This window comes from Plecotus auritus (assembly GCF_963455305.1).
Source record: "Plecotus auritus genome assembly, chromosome: 12".
Lineage (NCBI taxonomy): Eukaryota > Metazoa > Chordata > Mammalia > Chiroptera > Vespertilionidae > Plecotus > Plecotus auritus.
Genome location: NC_137778.1, coordinates 10802726 through 10811791, shown reverse-complemented (window position 1 = coordinate 10811791; position 9066 = coordinate 10802726).

Below are 9066 nucleotides of genomic sequence, written 5' to 3'. Positions count from 1 at the left end.
GGCAGATGGAAAATATGGTGGGGCTTGGCATTGACCTGAAGACCAAGATCACAGGGACATCAAGGTCAATGAGGGAACTTCAATTCCACCTCCTCTTTTTCTCCAATATGTTTCATAGATGTGATCGAAGAAGAAAATGAACACTTTAATACTGGTAAAAGGATTGCTTCCCTTAGCCGCAACTTTAGAAAAGAGCTTTTTAAAACAGCATCTATGCATTTTAAAAGTTCCTGCTATTTTGAAGGCAATTAAGATATATCTATATCTATATCAACATACATTTATATCTAATCTATACCTATTTTATCTATATCTATATATCTAATCTATCTGTTCTTTCACTGAAGGAAACACTAATTCATAGCTTCACAGTTTAGTAATCAGAACGTTCCTGGGTTCTGGCTTCATTTATCCCATCCTCTTGTGTAATAAGCAGCATGCTTGTGTTTCACCATCTATCTTCATTCGCAGTAGACCACCCAGACCTAGCAGAACAACAGCCTCTTCTCTGGCCTTCAGTAGTGTCACAACTGTTAAAAGATGTTGCCAACCAAGCTCAACAACTAAACTTTATGAGGGCCTATATTTTATAATGCATATCTTGAATTAAATATTAGACTCAGTCACTTCTTAAGATCTAAAGGTTTAATTTAAACTAATAAAGATACCAGTTAGAGTTAAACAATCCTATATAATAAAAGGTTAATATGCAAATAGACGGAACGGTGGAACGACTGGTTGCTATGACGTGCACTGACCACCAGGGGGAAGATGCTCAACGCAGGAGCTGCCCCCTGGGGGTCAGTGAGCTCCCGCCGGGGGAGCGATGTTTAGCCAGAAGCCCTGAGCTGGGCTCATGGTTGGTGAGCGCAGTGGCGGTGGCAGTAGCCTCTTCCTCCTCCGCGGCAGCGCTAAGGGTGTCCAATAGCTGGGTTAGGCCCAGACTGTGAGAGGGATGTCTGACTGCTGCCCCGGGGATTAGGCCTAAGCCATCAGTCAGACATCACACGAGGGCTCCCGGACTGTGAGAGGGTGCAGGCCGGGCTGAGGGACAACCCCCCGCCCCCCCCCCCCCCACATATGCATGAATTTTGTGCACCGGGCCTCTAGTATGTAATAAAGAAGAAATATCTATTGGAAAAGTATTTTACATTAGAAATAGGTTCTCTTCTGTTTTGATTAATCTTCTATTTCTTTCCACACACTTTATTACTTAATTTAAATAATGGAGGGTAGATTGAGACCAATAAATCATTATTCAATTTTATTAGGCTTTAAGTAATCAACTTTTGAATTTATTGATTTGTACTTATTTTTATTTTACCTTTTAAAAATTTTATTGAGCTTGTTTGCTGAGTTTAAAAATAAATTTCTGAAGATGGTAACTTAGATTTTTTTTTTTTATTTTCAGCTTTACATCATTTCTGAAATAAGCATTCATATTATTTTATTCTGAGCATAGACTTAGCTGTATTCTCAAAGTTTTGATGTGCCATATTTTCAGGTTTTTGGGTTTCTTAGCTTTATTAAATTTATTGGGGTGTCATTGGTTAATAAAATTGTATAGGTTTCCAGTGTACAAATGCATTTTTTCAGCTCAAAATATTTGGTAATGGCCATTGTGATTTCTTCATTGACCCATGGCTTAGTTAGCAACATTTTGCATAATTTAAAAACATTTGAGGAAATTTTTAGCTGTAGATTTATTATCAAGTTTTGAAATTGATTGACACTTGTATGTCTCAGCATATAGTCAACTGATGTAGCTGTATCAGATGTATTTTTTAAAGGTGTGTCTGTGGTAGTGGGTATAGTGTTTTGGGTATGCCAGTGAGGCCCAATTAACAATTAATCATACTTGCTCAAATATTCTAGATACTTATATTGTATATTACATATAAATAGAATTTTAAAGAAATATGATAGAGATGAAATAAACATTATAAATGCTTTACTAATCATAATATAATGTGATCATTAACTAACATTTAAACAGACAAAAAATAGTTACAGTGAGTTTCTCTGTTAGTCATGGTGGATGTAAAACTATGTATCACCTAGTTTCTTAATACTTTCTACATTTTTGCTTTTATCAACCTTTGGTCAGTTGTGATGAGATTGACAGTGTTTCTCCGACAAAAAGCTTGTATATGTGTTTGTGTGCCTGTGTGTGTGGGAGTGTTGTTAGGTATGCTATTTTCTTACCTGCTTGAGTTCACCTTACTAGAATTATTTCACTCAGTGTTTCTACGCAAGACAATTCTGAAGTTACCTGTCCAATGGTGAAGGTTACATTAGGCAAAGCTAGGCAATGGACACCATACACACCTTCTCATCTGAGCATATGTGTGCAAACTGAAATATGTCACAAAACACAGAAAGTGAACCGGAATGCCCCTCCTTTCTACCTTGCATCTCTACACAGCAGGAGACAAGAGTGAGAGCTGACCTGAGGACCAGGAGAGGGCAACAGAGACTGCTATACTGAACACTAGTAATGCTTCCTGAGTGTGCTCCTTGGTATATAAATCAGATATCCCTGTGAATCATCCTGTACACCTGTTTTTTGGACTCCCTCCTTACGTGCTGCTTAAGCTGTGCTCCTTCCACTCAGCCTTTTCTGATCATTGAAGCTGAGATGTCTCCATTTCAGACCTCCTGTGGCTTTGAGGTTGTCTTGTGTGGCTTCCTAGACAGGGTCTCTTCGATCTGCACAGGGATTTCCAGGTTCCAAAACATTATCACATGCACTACCTCATGCAAGTTTTGCAATAGCCCTCTCAGATAACAGCATGTCAAATATGCTCATCTTATACTCATGGACACTGAAAGTTAGGGATGTTAATTGACTTGCTGGATCCAAGACCCCCATTTGGTATGTAGCAGACACTGGACAAACCAGAACCTGGGTCTCCTAATGATAGAGATTTCATAAAACCTCACCCTCTAGGTCTATATGCATCCACCTTGGAGGCATGGCTCTCTCAGACTTCTTTTCATCTCCAAAGTGCTGTGACATTGTCAGCATTCCATCAACAGTTTCTTTATCTAAATTACTTTGGCAAGTAAATCACTACTTAGCTTAGTTTAGGCTGTTTCACATTCGGAGGCTAGTGTGATAACCTTAGTAAAATAACTTGGGGGGGGGGGGCAGTTAATAGTGTCTGAGATAGTTAACAGGGGGAAACTATAACAATATTCCAGTAAGAAGGGAACCAGATATTCACAAGGTCCACAGCAATTTCTAAGCACTGACAACAGATGGCTTAACTTACTGGGGACGCTTCTCTTCTGAAAAGAAAACTTTAGGTTCTATTACATTTCCTCCCCTAACAGGGGAGATGTCTAAGGAGAGAAAAAATTAACACCAACTTTTCTGAAAACCTGGTTTTTCTTTTCCCATGAGAGAGGGCGCCATCCAATAACCAATGAAAAGTGTCTACTAACAGGGAAGAGCCAAGCTCAGTTGTCAAGCAGAGGCTGGGCAAACAGAATCCAGACTGTCACTCCCACGGAGATGTGGCCAACCGGCCCCAGGAATTAGAAGGTCTTTGGGGAAAGCCAAAAATAAGAAGCGAAGGGCCCTCATTGCAGTTGTTTACCTAAAGCTAGAAGGAAGGAAGGGAAGGCATGACCTCAAAATTTCCATAATAGTTATCATGGGTTTATTTTGTTCCAAACACACGGCTAAAACGGGTCCACATTTCCAGGGCGCCTTCTATGGGAGGCCAGCTGCGCTGAGGGCTCTGGGGCGTCACTAGTTCTCCTAACCCCAAGTGCCCTGCGAGGGATATGCCCCCCAGGAGCCGCTCAGTGCGTTCGCGTTGATGATGGAGGTGCTGTGGGCTGAATATTGGCCGGATGCAGGGCAGATTTCGGGTGAAAACCGCACCTCCCAGCACTGCTGATCCCAACACCCCCATGAACAACGTGCAGAGCTAATGGCGGGGGAACAGAAATTGAATGACAGGCACTGGGTTCGACCCCTAGCATGCTTTATGCCCTTTAGATAGCAACCCCGTGAGGCAGGGATATGGGTGTTCCCATTTCACAGAAGAGGAAATGGACTCGGGCTGGGGTAGTCACTTTCCTCAAAGTTAAGAAGTTTCCAGGAATAGAACCCAGGCTGGTCGAATTCCCAGACCTCTTTCTGGCACTGGTATCCGCGCCCCGGTCTCACACAGCCAGTCTTGGTTAACAAGGAAGGCAAGGACCTCCTGCTGCACCACCTTAGCAACTGCGCTCTCCCCTGCGCTGGGGACCGCGTAAGACCCTGCAGAGGGGAACCCGACTCTACCCAGAGGCCAGGAAGGTCTGAGCACACAGAGGGGATCTCAGAGCCCCCGTGCCCTCGCCCTCTCGCAAGCTGAGCCCCCTGAAAACGAAATCCCAGGATCCGTGGATCCCGCGGCTGCCTCCCTGCGGGAGCCGCTCCCCACGCCCGCCGGCATCTCACCCCAGGCTGCCGGCAGCGCGAGCAGCATCAGCACCGCCAGGAGGGCTCCTCCGGAGCAGGAGAGAGAGGGCGCTGGCGGCCAGAGAGGCTCCGGGCTCCTCCAAGTACGGGCTCCCATCTTCCCCGAGCACCCGAGTCACCGATGTTCGCGGGAAGCAAATTCAAGTCACTAGAAAGTGCAGCTCAGAGGGCGGAGACCATAGTCAAGGCTGTGCGCCCAGGATCTGGGGAGCGCATTTGGGGTTGCGGAACAAAAAGCTTTTGACCACAGCTTCCCCTTAATGGGCGGGGGAGGCCATGCCTGCTCCCAATTTGCATTGTTTCTAGCGAGTTTGGCGTCCAAAGTCCACCTTCAGGTCCCGTATACCGGCTCACCGTCTAGCAGAACTTCAGTTCCTCTGTGTGTTCTGCCTGCCTGGGTGGGCAGGTCCAAGCGGTGGTTTCTCCAGGCTCCACTCCCTTATGCTCCTGCCTGACTTGTGCCCTTTGCAAAAAAGTGCGTGGGTAGGTCAGCTCCTTAAGTGCCTGCTGTCTGTGTTGACAGCTACAGACAACATGTACAGTGTACAGCAGGGGTCCTCAAAATTCGGCCCTCTGGGTGTTTTTGCCACCGGTGCCTGTCCTGCTTAGCCTACTCCTCCCTGCCCGCAGTGCGCATGTGTGGAATGTGCTCCGGCACTCTCCAACTCCCCTCCTTCTCTCTGTCTCTCCACTCCTCCTCTCAGTCTCAGGTGTGATCGGTGGAGTCAGGAGCTTGCTTGTGCAGAGCCTGCTGCTGCCTGAGGACTGAGGTTAAGAACAAGTTAGGATTTATTTTTTTTTTTTTTGAAGTTAGGAGGTCTATTTTTTAAATTTTGCAGTTAGTAGGGCCTTTTTTTTTGCGGTTAAGGGGGGCCTTTTTTGTCTGAAGTTAGGAGGTCTTTTTTTTGCAGATAGGGGGCGCCTTTTTTTAAGTTAGGAGAGCCTTTTTTTTTAAAGTTGGTTAGTTGGTTGGGGGTGGTTTCTAGGGGGGTTGCATCACAGTGATAATGCACATAGTGCTCACTGCTAATGCAAATTGTCAGTGCTCAGAGGTAATGCAAATGGTCAGCGCTCAGAGGTAATGCAAATAGTCAGTGCTCAGTGGTAATGATAATTGTAAGTGTTCAGTGTTAATGCAAATGGTCAGCGCTCAGTAGTAATGCAAATTGTCAGCGGTCAGTGTTACCGCAAATGGTCAGTGGTCAGTGTTAATGCAAATGGTCAGTGCTCAGTGTTATCGCATGGGGGCCCCAAACTGGTAATCCTAGGGCCCCATGGGAACTTAATCCGGCTCTGCAGACTGCCGAGGAGTAGGAAACCCAATTTAATTGACAGTAAGTGCATTTATATTTTGATTGCTATTCAGTTGTGTATGATGTTGTATGTTGTGTGCTGTGTAAGCCCCGGTTCACACTGTTGCGATCTCTGAGCAGTGCGAGTTCAGCCATATGCTTGTATGGCTAAACTCGCATTAGATTCAAAAGAAAAAAGGCATACGTGCCTTCTTTTTTCCTGCAGTGGAATCTGATTGCATGGGTCTCCTCACCCATGCGATCAGATTCCTGTGCGAGTTCACAGATCGCAGTGTGGTTCGCACAGGGTAGTGTGAACTGGAAAGGTGGTGGAGGAACGGGCTCTGTAATTGTGCCGGTTCCCGCACCACACCAGTGTGAGCCTGAGGTAAAAGCGGAGTTCCACCAATATGGGCACTGGTGAGGCTGAAATGATGTGGACTGGAAAGGCTGCATTGATGGACACTGATCAGACTGCATTGATGGGCAGTGCAGTCTATATGTCTCTGTGTGGGCAAAGTTATTGCTGGTATATTGTTTTTGTAGCACTGTATATATATATTGGTATTTTACTAATAGCAATTTGAAATCCCTAGGAAACAATGATATCAAGAAAGAGAAAAATTGACTCGGAGTGTAGGATATTCAAAGAACAGTGGACTTATGATTACTTTTTCATGCAGTACAAGGAAAGAGCTGTGTGTTTGATATGCCAGAATATAGTGTCTGTGTTCAAAGAATACAATTTGCGTCAACACTATCAAACTCAACATAAAGATAAATATGATTGTTTGGTCGGAGAAGTGAGAAAAGATAAAATATTAAAACTGAAAAATACATTGACAACTCAGCAAAATACTTTTGTGAAGCAGAAGCAGCTAAATATTTCATCACTGCGAGCAAGTTTTCAAGTTGCCAAGCTAATAGCGTGCACTGGCAGACCATTCGTGGAGGGAGAATTTGTTAAAGAATGCCTTCTTTCTATTCCAAAGAGATGTATCCAGAGAAGGCCGATTTATTTAGTACAGTGAGTCTTTCAGGACCTACAATTACACGAAGGATTGAAGAAATGGGAGACAATTTGCATCAGCATTTGCAAAACTCCGCAAAAAAACTTTCCTATTTTTCCTTGGCACTCAACGAAAGTAATGATGTTCGTGATTCTGCGCAACTTCTAATTTTTATTCGTGGGATGAATGACTATTTCGAAGTCACAGAAGAGCTTGCTGCACTGCAAAGCATCAAAGGAACAACTACAGGAGAGGATATCTATGAAAAGGTTTGCCAAACTGTGAATGGTTTGGAGCTGGACTGGGCTAAACTAGCCAGTGTGACAACTGATGGTGCTCCTAGCATGGTGGGGTCTAAGAAAGGAGTAATTGCTCGCATTTACCAAGAGATGGACAAACATAACCATTCTCATCCAATAGCCATACACTGCCTCATCCACCAACAAGCGCTGTGTAATAAATCACTGAAGTGGGACTCTGTTATGAAAATTGTGGTAGCTTGTGTAAACTTCATTAGAGCTAATGCACTAAACCACAGACAATTTCAGGAATTTCTGTCTGAGCTAAATGTTGCCTATGAAGATGTTCTGTACCACACAGAAGTCCATTGGCTGAGTCGAGGGAGAGTTTTGAAACATTTCTATGACTTACTTCCACAGATTACAGCTTTTCTGCTTTCAAAAAACAAAGAAGTACCAGAGCTCAATGATGCAGAATGGAAATGGCACCTTGCCTTTCTGACATATGTAACAGAGCTACTCAACAGTTTCAATGTGCAACTTCAAGGAAAGGGGAAGCTCATCTGTGATATGCAATCACATGTGAAAGCATTTGAAGTAAAATTAGGCCTCCTCATTAAACAAGTGAAGGAGGAAAATTTCTGCCATCTCCCCACAACTCAAAATCTGTTAGCGGAAAAACCATTGGTTGCATTCCCAAACAAAACATGTGTGGATTCACTGGAAAAGTTGCAAAAGGAGTTCCAATTTAGAATTAAAGAGCTTCATCTCCATGAACAGGACATACAGCTCTTCCGTAACCCATTTTCTATTGACATTGAAAATGTGGATACAATTTACCAAATGGAACTGGCTGAAATGCAGAATTGTGACTCTCTGAAAGACGCGTTCAAGTCAAGCAGCCTTCCTAATTTCTATGCATCTCTCCCCTCTGAGACATATCCTAATCTCAAGAATCATGCACTCAAAATGGCAACCATCTTTGGCAGCACTTATGTCTGTGAACAGACTTCTTCCAGAATGAAACATCTGAAATCTCCAACCAGATCTAGACTAACTGATGCACACTTGCATCACTTGTTACGACTAGCAGTGACAAATATGGAACCGGACATTGACCATCTCATTAGCCAAAAGCAGGCCCATAGTTCCCATTGAAATACTGGTAACTTTGTTGATTTAACTTTAGTTGTTCTTCATTTTAAATATTGTATTTGTTCCCTTTTTGTTTTTTTTACTTCAAAATAAGATATGTGCAGTGTGCATAGGAATGTGTTCATAGTTTTGTTTTTTTTTTTTAAACTATAGTCCGGCCCTCCAACGGTCTGAGGGACAGTGAACTGGCCCCCTGTTTAAAAAGTTTGAGGACCCCTGGTGTACAGGGACGATGAAGAACCGATTTCTCTATGTTGAATTGAGATATACCAAGCCACTGAACGATTTTTTAAAAAGAGAGTGACTAAATCAGATTTGAAATTTTTAAAAAGATAATTCTGTCTGTAATAGGGAGACTGGACTGGAATAAGGCAATAGTGGCTGGAGAGACCAGCAAGGAGGCGTTGCCATCACTGAGGGCAGTTTTGGTGGTGGCCTTGACTAGATAAAGTGGATAATTACACGATATTGGAGGTGGAATGCACACCATTTTTGCATTGCATTTTGGTTACTTCCCTTCTTAAAGTTAGTGGTGAGAAAAACAAAATCAATAATTCGCTCCAGGATTCTAAATGAATGGTTTTACCCTTTGTTGGAATGAAAAAATGGGGGGTGGGAAATATTCTGAGCATGGGGCTAAGAGTTCAAGGATGAGAGAAAAGGATGTGTGTGGCAGGCTAAATAATAGCTCCTCAAAGATGTCCAGGTCCTAATTCCTAGAACCTGAAAATATGTTACCTGATGTAATGAGAGGTTCTGTAGCTGTGATCACATTGAGGAACTTGAGATGGGAGATTCCCCTGGGTCAGTGGTTGGCAAACTCATTAGTCAACAGAGCCAAATATCAACAGTACAATGATTGAAATCATCCTACCCCAGCTCCAACTATGGGC